The 16,696-nt window shown below is 32.7% G+C and overlaps 1 protein-coding gene and 1 long non-coding RNA gene across 16 annotated transcripts in view; both read right to left on the bottom strand.

Moving 5' to 3' along the window:
* Positions 1-16,696, bottom strand: part of tay (tay bridge kinase) — a 120,176-nt gene that overhangs the window by 41,261 nt on the left and 62,219 nt on the right. The window lies entirely within an intron of this gene.
* LOC145738041 (uncharacterized) overlaps positions 194-16,696 on the bottom strand; it is a 34,496-nt gene continuing 17,993 nt past the window's right edge. The window contains exon 2 of the long non-coding RNA XR_014180568.1: positions 194-9,456. This is a non-coding gene — a long non-coding RNA (uncharacterized LOC145738041). The remainder of the gene's footprint in view (positions 9,457-16,696) is intronic.

Genomic DNA, 16,696 nt, shown 5'->3' with positions numbered 1-16,696 from the left:
TAATTCGGTTATTTTGACAGTTACAGGGTGGTTCAAGGTATCAATTTAAAAAGTGATTTTTTTTAAATAAGTGGCGTAATACAAACGTTTTTAATTTTGAACCAAGAATTAGACAGAATTATAAGAATGTGTTCCGTTTGAAAAACTAGACTTGCTGTCTTTTTTTAGAACTGATTTTTGACCACACTGGATTATACAGTGTGACCCATTTAGAATGGAAACACCCCTATAAAATTTTAGGTTATTAACCGATTTCAATGATTTTTTTTTTGAAATAATTAGGAATGAAATGTCTATTATGGGAGAAAATTTTAAATATTTATTTCAGTTTTCAGGTCATATTACGAGACTTTTTCTTGATAGAAAATGGAGAATTTTTATTAGCGATTTTTTTATTGAAAAAATTACTACGCCACTGGATCTATAGTGCTTTCAAATAGCTGTGACCAAATTTTTTTTTTATTTTTTTTTTTGATTTTTTTTTTTTGATTTTTTTTTAATTTTTTTTTTTTGATTTTTTTTTGTTTTGATTTTTTTTTTTAGAAATTAATTTATTAATAAGTAATAATAAACAAGTAAATAGTAACACCATTTCTATGGCAACAGTTGATGCAGGGTGTTCTTTTGTGACCGTTAGCTTAGAGGATTTTTGAATTTTAATTTGTCATAACTTTGTTATTAATGAATGGATTTTCATGAAATTTTGGTCACAGCTATTTGAAAGCACTATAGATCCAGTGGCGTAGTAATTTTTTCAATAAAAAAATCGCTAATAAAAATTCTCCATTTTCTATCAAGAAAAAGTATCGTAATATGACCTGAAAACTGAAATAAATATTTAAAATTTTCTCCCGTAATAGACATTTCATTCCTAATTATTTCAAAAAAAAATCATTGAAATCGGTTAATAACCTAAAATTTTATAGGGGTGTTTCCATTCTAAATGGGTCACACTGTATATTTTGACGTCTTTCTGCACCCATTCTTAGAACAAACCTTATCTAACATGACAAAACACAAAAACCAAGAAAAAAACCTTTTCTGATATGTACACCAAATATGTCTAGAATTCGACGTAAATTACAAAAATGAAAAAATATACAGGGTAGGTATCCCATTCTGGTTAATTCGTTGGAAGCATATTTTCTTATTTCTTCTTTTTTTAATTAAAATGGTTTTTTTAGACTTTCTAGTTGTGGTAATTCAGTAAGTTAGTGGGTAGCGTAAGATAAAAATATAAAATAAGCAACGCAGTTGCCAATATTTGCATGTAAATCATTTTTAAACTGGACACCTTGCGCTTATTATTTGATCATCAATATGATTGCTTCATACTATTAAGATGCTTAATTTAATATCGTCACACCCTTTTAATACTCGGACAAAAAGTATGCGCATTCATTTTTTTTCGAATCAGGTGATATTGCATCAGTGTATTTCAGCATGAGAAAAAAAAAACAATGAATTTCCATTAAGAGCTATTAAATTCTAATTGAGGCGTAATTTAAACGACAAGTTGTCTTTGAAGGTAAATAACATAAAAAAAAAATAAAAAAACCGGATAAGGGTATTGTAAATGTCGAGGTTTGTTATTAGGCAATCAATCTGCTACATTAAGTAGTAAATTTGTTTGCAGGAACAACCAACGTGTAAATTTACCTTTTAGGGTCCGAGATATAATCAATCGGTGCGTGGCTGTAGCAAATTAAGATAAAAACACGCCTTTGCGGCACGACTAATGTGCGAAGCCCTTTAGCCACGACCGATTAACTCTGAAACAGTAGTTCAGATTAATCAATATTGCGTAAATTCTTCAGTCATTAAATAAAAAGATTAACTACAGACTTGTCAAGTTAATAAAGAACGACACGTAAAAAAATGGTTATTACATGCTCAGTCACCGTAACTCTCTAAACACCTAAATCACGTTTCGAGTAGTTGTTTAATTACTAATTTGCCTGTGTCAAGCCTTAATACTAACGACTTAGGCCGGTTAATTAAACGACGTAAAGCCGATATCTCGAGATTCAATCTCTTTTAGAGATTGTAATCGCTCATTCTATCCTTATTAACACGAGAAGATTGAAATAGCGCTTCGTTTTTTTGTCTCTCCCTCGAATTAAGAGTTAATAAAGAAGAACAATCATTTTACTATACGTAAAACGTGTCTCCAATTCCAAATAAAACCGACAGGAAACCATTGAAAATGGAAATCGACATTCGCGACACGGACCCGTTTTATTAGCTCTGCCAAAGCCGACAATGGTGGCGATTGAAATTTTTGTTCGCGGACATCGCAACGGGATAGGACAATTTCAGTCATGAATAATGCATAAAATAGCCATCCGTAACGTGCAAAAAAGCGAGAATTGGCTAAGAACCGATTCAGTCTAGTTAACGAAGCGATACGATCCCATAATACAACTTAGAAGTTTCATATAGACACCCGAAACAATTATTTGGGTTAAAAATAAGAAATATTTGACCTGATGTCTGTTTAGCAAAAATAGCCAATTTTGACCTGTCTAACTACCTCATAAGTCTGTTGTAATTAAGGGAAAAATGAGGTAATATTCAACTAGGTCCATAACTTGTAAGTTTTACTTGTTTTGAATTTTCAAAGGTTACTAAGTTTTAACTCCCTTCAACATTTTTTTACTGACTGGTAGATTTTCACCAACAAATTTTTCTTTCTGCTTGGTTATTATAACCTAAAACGTTTGTGGGGTAGTGTGTGCTAAAGGTTGTAATGAGGTATTTCCAACTTTGCTACCAAAAAAATTGTCAAATTTTAGAGTTTGATATACTTTAAGGGGATTTCAGTCAAAAACAAACTGGGTAGAAATCAGAAGCTTGAAGCACCGATTTGATACTCAAATTCACTGAAGACAATTTTGACACTGAAATATACTACAAAAACCTTAATTTCAAGTAGAATTGTAAAAGAAAACTTTCAATGAGAAATAGATTTAGGACACATACATATTTAGTTTTCATGCTTTTTTCACAAGCAAAATAATTATTCTAGTACACTACTACTTAAGTACTTATAAATTGCGATATACTGAAAAGGTTGTGATACTTTTTCGTGACAAACTTAATCCATGGTTTATTAACAATTAAATAAAAAATTAAAGCAAACATTTTCTTATTAAAATGTTTTGAAGCTATTTCAGTTTTTAGTATTTACCGAGGGGGTAGATCGCCGAAGTATTTTGGTGTACACACTCGAGGTAATTCGAGGTATTATGAGGCTCTTTGCCAGTATTACCAGCATTTTGAGGTATTACAAGGTATTACGAGGCGTTTTGAGGTATTTTTAAGGTTCTTATATAGAATTTTGAGGCATTGACTTTATATTTCAAAATGTTTTGGGATATTTTCATTTGAATGAGCGATATTTTAAGGAATACATTGTAGTAGACAATACAGTGCATCAATATAACAAAATTGACCATACATGTAATTATTATAGTAAAATCTTTGTTACATGATATTAAGTTGAAACAATATTCATTACAAATTATAATAATAATTTACCAATTTTTCAACAACTAAACTACATTTTTAAGGTCACGTGACTGTTTTTGACAGTGTTGCAAGCTCTAAAATTGCATGATCAAAATCACGAAATCTGTCTCTTACAATTTCAGCTTTTACAACGGTCTAAAGTAGTTTAAATTTAATTTTACAAGTTTTTCAAGTTTAAACCACATTTTAACGGTCACGTGATTAATTTTGACAGATATTAACTGGCCTTTACAGTGGTGCAAGCGCAGAATTACATTATCAACGTCACGTGACGTGTACTTTGCAATTAAATTTTTTTTTAACTGTGCAAATTTTATTTATCAATTTTCCAAAGTTTAAGCTACGTGTTGAAAGTCACGTGACTTTACAGTGTTGCAAGCTCAAAAGCTGAATTATCCAAATTACGTGTATTTTGTAATTTAAGTTTTTATAACTGTCTAAATTTTATTTATCAATTTTCCAAAATTTAAACCGCTTTTTGACGGTCACGTCACTGTTTTTGACAATGTCAACTAGTCTTTACAGTGTTGCAAGCTCAAAAATGGTTACAATTTTACCACTGTCTAAATTTAAAATACACCTTTCAACTATTTCTATTAAATGATAGGTGTCTTTATTTGACAGTGCTAACTTGGTTACTATAACAGTTAGAAGATTCGTTTAAACGTCAAAATATAACCCGTAATTTCAGACAATCGTACAAAAAATACTTTTGTTTGTTAGAATTTGAAAAAACAGTCACCTGACCTTAGAAAATCAATTTTAAGCTTTCGACATAAGGTCAAATCAAGTGTCAAAAATTCGGGAAAACCTTCACGTTGTCACCTAACCTAACCTAAAAACTGTCACGTGACTTTAAAAAAATGAATTTTAAGCTTTTGGGTCTACAAAATTTGGAAAAGCAATCAGGTAACCTGAGGAAGTCATTTTTTTTTAATCATTAATTCTTATGACATTTTGACAACTACAAATTGTAAAAGCAGACATGCTATACACAATATACTTAATTAATCTGACCTAAAAACTGCCACGTGACCAAAAAGAAATTTCAAGGGTGTCATCAAGGTTTAAGAATGCCACAAATGTCTAGGTAAACATTTGAAGGCATTCTGAGGCAGTTTAAATAATTTAAAGGCATTTCGAGGTATTTCAAGGTAATATGGGACATTTTAGGCAGTTTTAAGGCATTATTACTATGAAGCATTGTGAGGTATTTTACAGGCATTTCAAGGTGTTTTGTATGCAAAAAGGCATTTTGGTATACAAAAAATTATAGGTGGTCTACCTCTCAGTATAAACAGTGGTAAACATAATTTTTTTCAAAAAACCAAAATAACTGAGCTGAAAAAGTAACGTTCTTAACCATAATTTCGAAGGAATAAAAAATGAATTATTACTGGATATTAATATTATGCAAAATTAGAAAAATGTAACTGTTTTGAGAGAGAATCCAAATTCAAATATACAGGGTGCGTTTTATCTAAAATAAGAAAGTTGATAACCTACTTCCGGTATATAGAACATCTTTCAAATCGACTTTGGTAAACTGCCAAATTTCCATTATCGTAGTAGTTCACAAGTCCTTTTCCCCACATAAGGTAATTTGTTCCGATCTAAGATTTTGATATTGACTTTTACTTTACGTATATTTATTTTTTGGACATACTGTATAAAAACAAAAACGCACAATAATTCCGAGAAATCAAAAGTTTGGTTCAGACGTTTAACTGAATAGTGCTGTCATACTTGAACTTTCCATTTTTTTAATACTTACTAGTGTTTATTAGTAGATATAACATGTGACTACATTTTCAATTTTGTAACAATTTAGTATGAAAATTTCGTTGAACCGAACAGTTGCCTTCATAAACAACAAAGCTTGTTTCCGACTCCCTCCGGTGTTTTCATTGTGAAACTGAATACAGATTAATGCGACCGATAAAATATTCAGAGAGTGAGAGAGAGCCAAACGAAATTACGCTATTACGGTTAATTAAACGCCACATTATATTATTTAATTATCCATTTAATACTTTTACAACCGGTGCTGTAATTAAAACCTCGTGAATACGACCACGCACTGCATAATAATTATGATTTCGAACACAATTTCGATTCGACTAATTGGGTCGAATCAAAGCCGTGTGTAATTACTTATTTACGGGGGCCCACAGGTTGGGTTGGGCCCGGATTAATTCCGTACGTTTGATTATAAATTACTGATTTGTAATCCAGATTTATCCACGCTGATTGGCATCGATTTAACTCACCTGTTTTTTTTTTGAAGTCACCCTGTATATTAGCCCTGACTTTTTCTTCGTCAATCTTCACCTGGGCACAACAAAACAAACGTTATAAACGTTGTGTTTATCCTTTTCTACGTGTCTATACGGGCTTATAATAAAATATTTAACGACGCCACATTCATGAATATGTAAATATTGAAATAACAATTTCGCGAGAGCACTCTAACCGTTTACTTAACCTCCATAAATATGAAGTTTTTATATAAACAAGCAATAAAACGGTTTTCGAGACTGTATTTATTTTCTTTACACAAACGTAAACTCGCATTAATAATTATATTGTAATTCGTACTTGACTGCTTTTTCCGCCCGGCCAAATTCGCGTAAATATGCAATATACACACACACACACCAACGAATGGAAAATTAGTTTCCAATCAATTGAAGATTTACTGGAATGTTTTAATACTCCAGTGCAATCATTATTTGTAATTTGTTTTATGTCGAAAACAGTTTCGTTATTTTAATTTAACGTCTCTCTGATTTTACGAGGTAGTTGTAGAATTTTATCACCGTGTTGAAATGTGGAAATTTTATCGCTTTTATCTTTAGCTCTCTCTAAATAATGCTCAAAGCATCCTAAATAAATAACTAAACACAATATCTAGTAATTTTAGTGCGTAACCTCTAAAAAGTGTAAAGTAAATGCAGAACAAAGCATACAAAAATCAACTTGAGACTAATTAGTAAATTGAGCATGTTATCAAACAGAAAGTTGATCAAGAATATTACATACAGTGTGGTTATTTTTGTGTTCTTTCATCAATTTACCAGATTATTTCCTTCCTATCAATTTTGACCAATCGCTATGAAGAATTAGTATAACAAATGTAAATTTTAAGTGGAAAAATCACTTGTCAACAACTGTCAACTTAGCTGTCAGCAGTTTTTCCGGAAAAAAAATCGAAAAAATTGCACACTCCTCACAACAACATAAAGAATAGTGTTACCCTTTCTAGCTTGAAAGTTATTGTTCTTATTAATTATTGTTCTTATTGTTTTTGCATCTAATTTTTCGTGTGGAAAAATTGTAATACTCGTTTCTAAGTAATTTGTTTTAACAAATAGCATATTTGCATATTTGTTAAAACAAATTACTCGTCTTCGACTCAGATGATTTTTAAAACCACTCTCGCTCATGCTATTTGTTAAAACAAATTACTTAGAAACTCGTTTTTCCGAATTTTTCCGGAAAAATTAAATGCACTAGGGATATTACCCCCGAAAAATTAGAGAAGACTAGTTTAAATACGTTTTTCCAAGCAGATTACAATTTGAGCATTTATTGGATTATGTGCTAGACCTGAGCTTGTAAAAAAATTAAATGAACCAAAAGTAGTTATTTACAGTACTAGTGTGGTATGAGCATTTTTTTAGTTACGAGCGAAAAAATCTTAGTTTTACTGTAGTCTTGCCCTGTTTTACTTTTACCACACTAGTGCAGTAAAACCAGAAGTGTGATAAAGTTGCTCATTACGCAATTCAAAGTTTATAAACTCTTATGAATAATAAACTGAATAAAAAAAAAATCATTTTTTTTTTAGCAAAACTTCCCAACGTTTATTCCTTTTATGCTGTCATCATTTTCAGTATCATTTAAGTGTTCTCGAGCTATTTATAAGTGGAAACTTGTCCATTAACCACGCTAAGTGGCAACAATTCAGCAAGGCCGCCGCGAATTCCGGCGATTATCTTTAATAGTGGCCGAGAATAGTTTTCCTTTTATGCAAAATTAAATTATGCGCGCAAAAAAAACCAAAAAAACGAGGAGGCAAAAACACTCAATTATACATCGACCGAGCCGTAAAAATCGCGCCTGGAAAAAAACCGCGAATCATGACGAGGGAACATTTAAATGGTTTTATAATTACGGCAGTTACTCAGAAAGAGCCCATTAAGGCGATCCTTCTCTCTCCTGCGACTCTGTAATTTTTCCTAATTGACTTGTTTATTACCGCCATGTTTAATTCAATTTTTTTTGCGCTCATCATCTCCAGTAAACCTGCACTTTTTGCGAGATTCCTTCCTCAAAAAATAAAGCTTGCTTTCGCCTGTGGGACAATGGAAAACGGCTTAAGGCAAACCAACTGTTACTCCTTAATCCTGTAATTCTTTGATCCGCTTTTCTCGAGCCGGCGCGTTTTGTTCGTTGATCCTATTAAATGTCGGTTACTCTCGAACCGCTTAAAACACTGCCGCAGCAGAGGAAAAAGGAGTGTTTGAGCAAGGAAACGCTAACATTAAGATTTATCATCCATCTCCCTTTTTGGGTGTTTTTATAATAAAAAAAAACCTGATGTGTGTTTATCTTGGTCAAGAATAAAATAGCTATTTATGTAACCAGTTACAAAAAGTTCGATTTTCGGTCCTACAATTTGAATGAGTTACACAATAAGACATTTTCGAAACGTGTTGCATACATAATTTTTTCTAATTTTGACCAAAAAGCTGTGAAAACCATCTTTTAAAGTGATTTAACACAAATATTACTTTCATAGCACCTTGTATAAACTGTGACAACGACATGTTAAGATGGATGTCGCCCATAAGTTTCTACGGAAATGCATAAAAACAGGGAGTGATGAAATGAACTTTTCATAACTAGTTACATAAAGTAAAACGTTTTGTCACTCTAATCAGTTTTGAAAAGTGTCACTTTATATGCCAAAATTAGAAAAAATGTTTTTTTGCAATTGAAGCAATGTAAGCGGACGACACGTCTATATTTAACCGGTTGGACAACTGCACAGTTTCAAGTGGGATCCAATCACAAATCACTTTCGCGGCTCCGTTGTTATGAATAGCATCATGTGACAGATCGGTGATTAAACGTCATCAAGTTGGAAGTTATTAACACGACAATCGCACTAAAAAGCCCTGACAAATCGCGCTGACATTTCGGAAAAATTCCAATTGTGCCCGTTATTTTTGGGCCGCCGCTGGCTCTCGGCCAGATTGCCGACAACAACAATCGATTATGTTTACGATTTCCTAATTGCCGTTAATTGTCATTAATTTTTCTTAACGATGTGTGTCCGGAGTCGGTGTCGAAACAAAATTGTTTATTGCTTCAAGCGCAAAACAAACCAAATCACAGTTCCAAAGTCAATTATTGTTGAAATTAGACATGCAGTTATTAAATGATGTAATGGGAAAGAACACAACAACAATGATGTGGTTAACAGTCAGGTAGGTAAAATTAACGAAGTGTCTAAACATTATTTTCGTGTGTATCATGGAAAATATGTCAATTTATCCGAAGATAGCGATTTTAAAGTAAAAACTTGTCACATGACTATTATACAGGATTGCTCAAGATTTCAAGATTTTTGTAGTAAACTGAGATGTTAAAAACATAGCTAGCTAAAAAGGAGAGAATTTATAATTATTGCTTTAGTAGAAAATGAAAAGTATTATTAGTAGAATAAACCTCTTCCTCTTTTGTGTTAATAATGTTAATTTACTATTCTCGATTTATCATTTCTCTCTTAACTACAGGGTGGTCCAGTTTTAAGTGTCAATAATTCACCAATCCATAGCCAATTAAAAAATAAGTTGACATTCATTATGTCATTTTCCTGAAAAGTGCTTCCTAAGGAAAATACAGTCCTTCAAATTTCTGTTTAAAAAAATCGTTTTTTTTTGTCATTACTGTCAGACCGTTGGAGCAATATTGATCAAATTTGGAACAAGCACTTTATTACACGTTATTACGGTCAAAGACCCAAAACTAACCCAACCCAACTTAAAAATTGTCTTGGAAACGGAAAATTCACTTAAGAAGTTTAAAAAATATTATTTTAGCCAGTTTTCATAGTTTCCAGACAAACTAAAAGACTTTTAAAACTACTTTAGAGTTACTACTTAATTGAATTAGAAAAGATAAAAATTTCAGAAGCTTAAAAGTTGTGTTTGTAACCAGTTTTCATGCAAATCGAGAGACTTTAATACTAAAAATTGACTTGCAGACATAAAAACTACTTTTTCAAGAATTTGTTACTACAAATTCATACATTTAAACCTTAAACATTGACTTGAACCCCAAAATGTGACTGAACTAATGAAAAGTGACATCAGAAGCTTAAAATTTGCATTTGAAGTAAGTTTTCATAATTTGAAGACAAATTTCAATATTTTAGTCTTGAAAATAGTCTTAGATGCAGGACATTGACATTAGATTCATGAAAATTGTCTTGAAAACGAACTTTTCGTGCTTTTTACTTTGCTTTTCATTTTCTTCGAATTCTGGACTATTTTTAGTGCTTCAAAACTGCTTTCAGCTTGGAAAATCGAGTTTCAAGACTATCTTCACCAAGTTATTGACATAGCAAACTTAAAAAACAATTTTTACATTCTTCATAGACTTAAAATAGCATTCCTTTGTCACTATTAAATCGACTTCTAGACACCTCAGTGCTAAAAATTCGGGTATTTCTTAATAAACTAGACTGTTTTTAGTGTTTTAAGGCTGTTTTCAGTGCCTCAAATCGAGTTTCAAGACTATCTTTACAAAGTTTTTGACTTATCAGGCCTAAAAGCCAGTGTGTCCACTGACCAGAGTCTTGAAAATGTTATTTCAAGCTTCTTCACTCTTAAATTGACTTCTACACTCATAGGTGCAATAAATTGTAGCATCTCTAAGAAATTCAGACTGTTTTTAGTGCTTTTTAAGACTGAAAAATCGAGTTTAAGACTATTTCTAAAAGTCAAGTTTCTTCAGTAATAAAAGTAAAAAATTTTGGTACCAAATGCTACAATAATAGTCTTGAGAACTAATTTTTAGAAATAAAATAGTCCGAAAATTTAATATTTACTTCTAGACTTGTTGTCCAGTCCAGAAAATTCAGTTGTACACCAATTAAAGTCTTGAAAATATACTTTTGAACTCTCTTTAGTCCTAGTAAAGTCAGTTCTAGCATTAAAAGTCAACTTTTATATTATTTTTAGTAGTAAAAAATGAGTTTCATGCACAATACAATCTTTGTCTTGATTTCCGGACTTTTTTTAGTTCTTGAATGCCTGTTTCAGACACTCAACCAGGATGGCAGTCTGAGAAAGCGAATCATAAGACCATTCCTAGTAGTAAAAAAGTTTTTAGACTATTCAGTACAAATTTGGACTTTCACAAGTCTTGGATGTTCAGTTTTAAACTATAAAACGATTTTTTAAATTGAAATTTGGAGGACTGTATCTTCCTTAGGAAACCTTTTTCAGAAAAATTACATAATGCAAGTCAACTTATTTTTTGATTAGCTATCAAATGGTGAATTATTGACGCTTAAAACTGGACCACCCTGTATAGTGAAAATCAAACAAAAATTGACAAGGTTGACAAAGTAGAGTAAAAAGTGTTACATTGACAGAAGCTTCAACAAGTGTCCTGAACTTCCCAATTTGGTTTAAAATGTCTAAACTTTCCAAAAAGTTTTTGGAGTCTACAGTCATTTTAAAAATTCCAAAGACCTCTAAATACCACTGAAAACCTGCCTAGAATTGTGAGACTTCTAAAAATGTCCTAAATCTATCAAGAACGTTTAGAAATATGCCAGAGATGTTTGACAATATTTTAAAAACACCAGAAGCTTCTGAATACTATTAAAAACCTTTCAGAAACTGAAAAAAAAAGTTAATAATTATTCCAGCTACCATATGCAATAGATTGAATTGCAACAAATATTGTATGTTGATCAAATTTCTGGAGATACAGAGCGTTTACCTACTTAAATCTCAATTACTTCCCTAAACAGTTTATTATTTAAGTTAGGTTTAAGGTAAAAGCTGAAATTACTTAACATATTATGCGTTGATGTCGAAAAAACCTTATTCGACTGGGGCAAATTGGAACTTGATTACGTCTAATTAACGCAAAAATTTGCATCCCATGAGTTAATTACAATTAGCACAAGCGCATAATCAATTAATAACTCATTTAGTCTGGCAAGTTTCAGTCAAGTTCCGGGTATTTTCTCGCCCGACCGCAAACTGTGTTCATTAATTAAGTCGGACCGTTGCCGATTATCATTAAAACAACATATTTCATAGCGGATCGGTTATCTAACGAGAAACTGACACCGAAACCCGAAAAATATTGGCGTGAATTTGTTTTTACAATAACGCGAACGGGATTTTTACGCGGACCGAGTTATAAATATTATCGCGGGACGTCAAACAAATCGCTCCCTCGAATTTATTTTTTCTTTCCACTGGGGAATTTATATCCACATCGGCTGAGTTAGTTTTGAATCGTAAAAATGATGTTAATCGTATGGTTACGGTTTGTTCACTTTAAAAAGAAAATCTTGCACCTCACACAAACCAATATAAGAAAAAGCACCTTAATTCACCACTGACAACCAGAAGAGAAAAACCGGCTCAATCCAGGCACTACAGCAGGAAAACAAAACTACGCGGCGAAAATTCCGCAAAACGGGGCCGCGCGTTGCACAAAATCGATGAAAAATTATCCCCGCTTTTTAAAAAGCCGCCCCCGGGGGCAGTTTTAAGAAGCCGTCGCACGACCGATTTCCTCACTATTTTCTACTGGCAACAACCACCACAATACGTCACGGTAGTAGCAACGAGGTGGCAGACCGCACGGTTTTTTTTTTTGTTTTGGGGCCACAAGGGTAAAATGCATAAAAAATGGGGGTGGCAAAACAAAATCGCGGCGATATCGCGGCCAATCAAAAGAGACCGCCAAATCGACTACGTTCCACTAGCTCGGTCTCGAACCGACTGAATCGCGGCTGCTTGCCTGGCCTGGGACGATTGCTGCAGGGACGGGCCAGGGGATCGAAATTGCCCGTGTGGTGGAGTGGATGAAACTCGTTTGTTTTGCCAGTGCAATTTCCCCCCATAAATAAATCACCATATAATGTTTGTCAAACTAAACTGGAAATCCTCCTCATTACGGTCCTGCATAAACACACTGAATCTGACAAATAATCCGGAAATTCGGGATATGCATGTATGGGTACATCAAAACTAAATTGCCAATTCGTAAATAGCTTTATCAAAACAATCAAAATGTAATATCCTATACAATCAGGGTGTTTTGTAATTGCAACCTCGATAACTTGCAGTATTGAATTTTATCGAATCGTTTCATTTAAAAATTTGATTTGTAATTCGATAACTTAACAAGCTGATTTTGAAACTATAATGAATCTAAACCAATTTAATTAGACTAATAAAGTCTGTCCAACATTTCAATTACGGAAATTATTTTGACTGATGGTATGTGGAGTAACCTAACCTAATCTAAACCAACCACTCGTAAATTGTACGAGCAACTGAAAATAGAGTTGTAAATATGGGACATATTGCTCTAGTTATACTTAACTGTGAGAAATACGTTAGGGAAAACCACACTTTAGGTACACCATATACAGTGTGGTCCAAATTGGTGATGCATGTATGGGGATATCCGTTATCGTAAGAGATACAGGATACAGGATCGGTTAAATGGGAAAAGTTTTAGGAAATTCAATGCCAAATTCATACCCGGTTTTGAAATTAGATTATCGTTTGCCGTTTTCCGGGAAATAAATTAGAAAATGCATTTTTAACTTTGCCTTATAGGTCCTTAACGAAGATAAAAATGTTACCTTATTAGGGCACTTTTTGACGTAGAATACGATGGTGTAATTAGAAATTTTTTATCGGCACTTATTTCGAAGTTATGCATGACTACTTTGGAAAAGATGGCGCCCATAAGATTTTCCAAATAGTCATGCAAAACTTCGAAACACGTGCCGATAAAAAATGTCTAATTACACCATCATATTCTACGTCAAAAAGTGCCCTAATAAGGTAACATTTTCAAAAACATTTTTATCTTCGTTAAGAACCTATAAGGCAAAGTTAAAAATGCAGTGTTTCACGTTTTCCCAATTTCCCGGAAAACGGCAAATGATAACCTAATTTCAAAACCGGGTATGAATTTGGCATTGAATTAACTAAAACTTTTCCCATTTAACCGATCCTGTTTCTCTTACAATAACGAATATTCCCACACATGCATCACCAATTTGGACCACACTGTATACGAAAAAGTCCCATGTGACGTAGAAAAGGCGAGTTGCCACGTCTCCCTTCTGCTTATTGACTGAGCGAAACAAAACATGTATGGACGTATGTCTTATAATTTTTTACCATAATATGTCAATGTTGCAACTTTCAAAGTGTTAACTCTCATTCACTGAATCACATTCTAATTTGCAGGTGGCAGGTCACCATATTCACTTTAAAATACAGAATGTTTGTTTACAGAAGAAAATGACAGACATATTTGTGTTCTACAGGATGTCCCTGAATTGGTGTCACAATAGAGATAGTATATTTCACGGTTTTCCTATGGTCCCTTTTGGATTTACCACACCTGTATACAAAAATATGAGAAAAAGTTCCTATAAACCCCACTTACTTGCCCCTTTCCTCGAAATACAGGGCGTCAAAGTTGAATAATATTGTTTTTTGTAAATATCTCCGAAACCGTTTGTCGCACTGAGAGCAAATTTGCAAGAAAAGTTTCCTAAAAAAACGCGTTTTTTTAGTGTAAATCGATTGATTTTGCATATACAGCACAATGTTTTTTTGCCCTGAACTTCGACGTCACTGGAAAAATAAGTGCTTCAAAAAAGTATACAGGGTGTCTAAAAAGTCTGGAATATTGCAAATATCTCGAAAACTGCTGATTTTATTTTTCTCAAAATTTGCGTCTTGTTATAGTAAATAACAGCGCATGACGTGAGGGTGAAATGAGGTTCGCAAGTATACAGGGTCAGTCACAAAGTATACCAACTTTCTTAATTCAAACCTAACACACTGTATATTACTTCAGATTTTAACAGTACTTATAAAGGCCAATTCAACGATATACGATTTTTATTTTTTTTTTGATTTTTTTTTTGTACCTGCCTATAACAATGATAGGTGTAACAATGACAGCTAACGTCAATATAATGTTAAATTAATTGGCAAATTTTCCTATTACTTAAAATGGTGTTTTTGAGTGAGAAGGAAAAGACTGACATCTTAAGTATCCTTCTCACTCAAAATCACCATTTTAAGTAATAGGAAAATTTGCCAATTAATTTAACATTATATTGACGTTAGCTGTCATTGTTACACCTATCATTGTTATAGGCAGGTACAAAAAAAAAATCAAAAAAAAAAAAATCAAAAAAAAAAAAATCAAAAAAAAAAAAAATCAAAAAAAAATAAAAATCGTATATCGTTGAATTGGCCTTTATAAGTACTCTTAAAATCTGAAGTAATATACAGTGTGTTAGGTTTGAATTAAGAAAGTTGGTATACTTTGTGACTGACCCTGTATACTTGCGAACCTCATTTCACCCTCACGTCATGCGCTGTTATTTACTATAACAAGACGCAAATTTTGAGAAAAATAAAATCAGCAGTTTTCGAGATATTTGCAATATTCCAGACTTTTTAGACACCCTGTATATTGTACAACAAGGGTGAAAAAGATGTCCCTATCGCACGAGGACGAAAACGTTTACGTTCAAGATTAGCTGTAATTGGTCTATTTCTTTACGCACGCTGAAGATTGTCTAGGATTCTGTATTCATCCGTTTTCATTATCAACCGTTGGCAGTTGCCTACTTATCCGTTCTCTAAACTGTTAAGGAATGAACCAATATTCATGTAGGAGTAGAAAATCTAAACCCTTTGAGCCAAGAAAGCCAAGGAAAATTTGGGAAGTTAAATTTAGACAGTTGCAAAAGTTGAAATTGCTTACTACAATAAACAGTTTTTAACAGTTTAAAAGTAATTTAAACATAAACAATGTTGAAAATTATAAAATCTAACTTTTCTTATGGTGTAAATGTTTCCGATACATTATATTGTTTCCCCTTCCAGGTATTTTGGTCATAAAATTTCTATTTCTTTTTGAAAAACGGTTGGTTTTTTTAAAAAACACCAAGAATAATTTTTTGCTCTAAGTTTTTACTTCACTTTTAAGGACAAAAAACAATGCCACCCTTTCTTTCCTAAGAGACTTTTAAATCTATATTTATAGAAATTCTCGTATTAATACAAAAACTGAAAATTAAATTTTACGGTTTTTTTCATTTCTAACAATATTTGAAGAAATATTATAAAACTAAAAGCACATTATCACTGGATAGTTTGTGATTGGTCAAAAAAAAGCATCAACCTAGAAGCTACTTTTTTTGGCCAATCACAAACAATCAAATCAAGTCTGTGACAGAAGTCTGGCTTCCTGATTTTGATGAATTAAAAATTAGGTTAAGCTGAGCTATGTTCACATTTCCATCAGCATTGTTCATTTGATTTTTGTTTGTTAATTGTTAATAAACAGCGCATGTAAATAAAGTGTCTGATAAGCCAGATTGACAAGTATAGCTTGCTTGACATTTTTCCTTCATTGTGCAATGTAACTCAGTGTATTTTTTAACTTTATAAACGCATTATATCTTAAACTTGTCGCCTCTCCAGGAATTTCGCACAGCCAAACTGGAATTTGGCAAGTAAACTCAGCCAAAGACACCAACAATCGAAGGGCCAATCCCAAAGCGACGGCAATAATCGGAGATTGCAGAAAATCAAACAACGAAAAAAACAGGCTCCGACTTCCTTAAGCGAGCCACAGATGGCGCGACCGGTCCGCAGCTTTTATGGATTTCGTTTTTTTTTCTCTCTTTTTTTGTAAGAATCCGAAAATACAGTCAACATTGCTGTAAGGCCCCGGTGAATAATTGCCGACGGAAAACTATTTGCATTAACATTTTTATCGCCGCTAAAGCAACGTCGTAAAAGTTGAAACGGACAATTAAGAAACCCGCTGGATCGTACTGAAATTGCAGATAGGC

Source organism: Ips typographus, linkage group LG1 (genome assembly GCF_016097725.1).
Source record: "Ips typographus isolate SLU linkage group LG1, UJ_Ityp_2.0, whole genome shotgun sequence".
NCBI classification, from domain to species: Eukaryota; Metazoa; Arthropoda; class Insecta; order Coleoptera; family Curculionidae; genus Ips; species Ips typographus.
The sequence above is the reverse complement of the archived record's forward strand: the minus strand, read 5'-3'. Positions and strand labels throughout refer to the sequence as shown.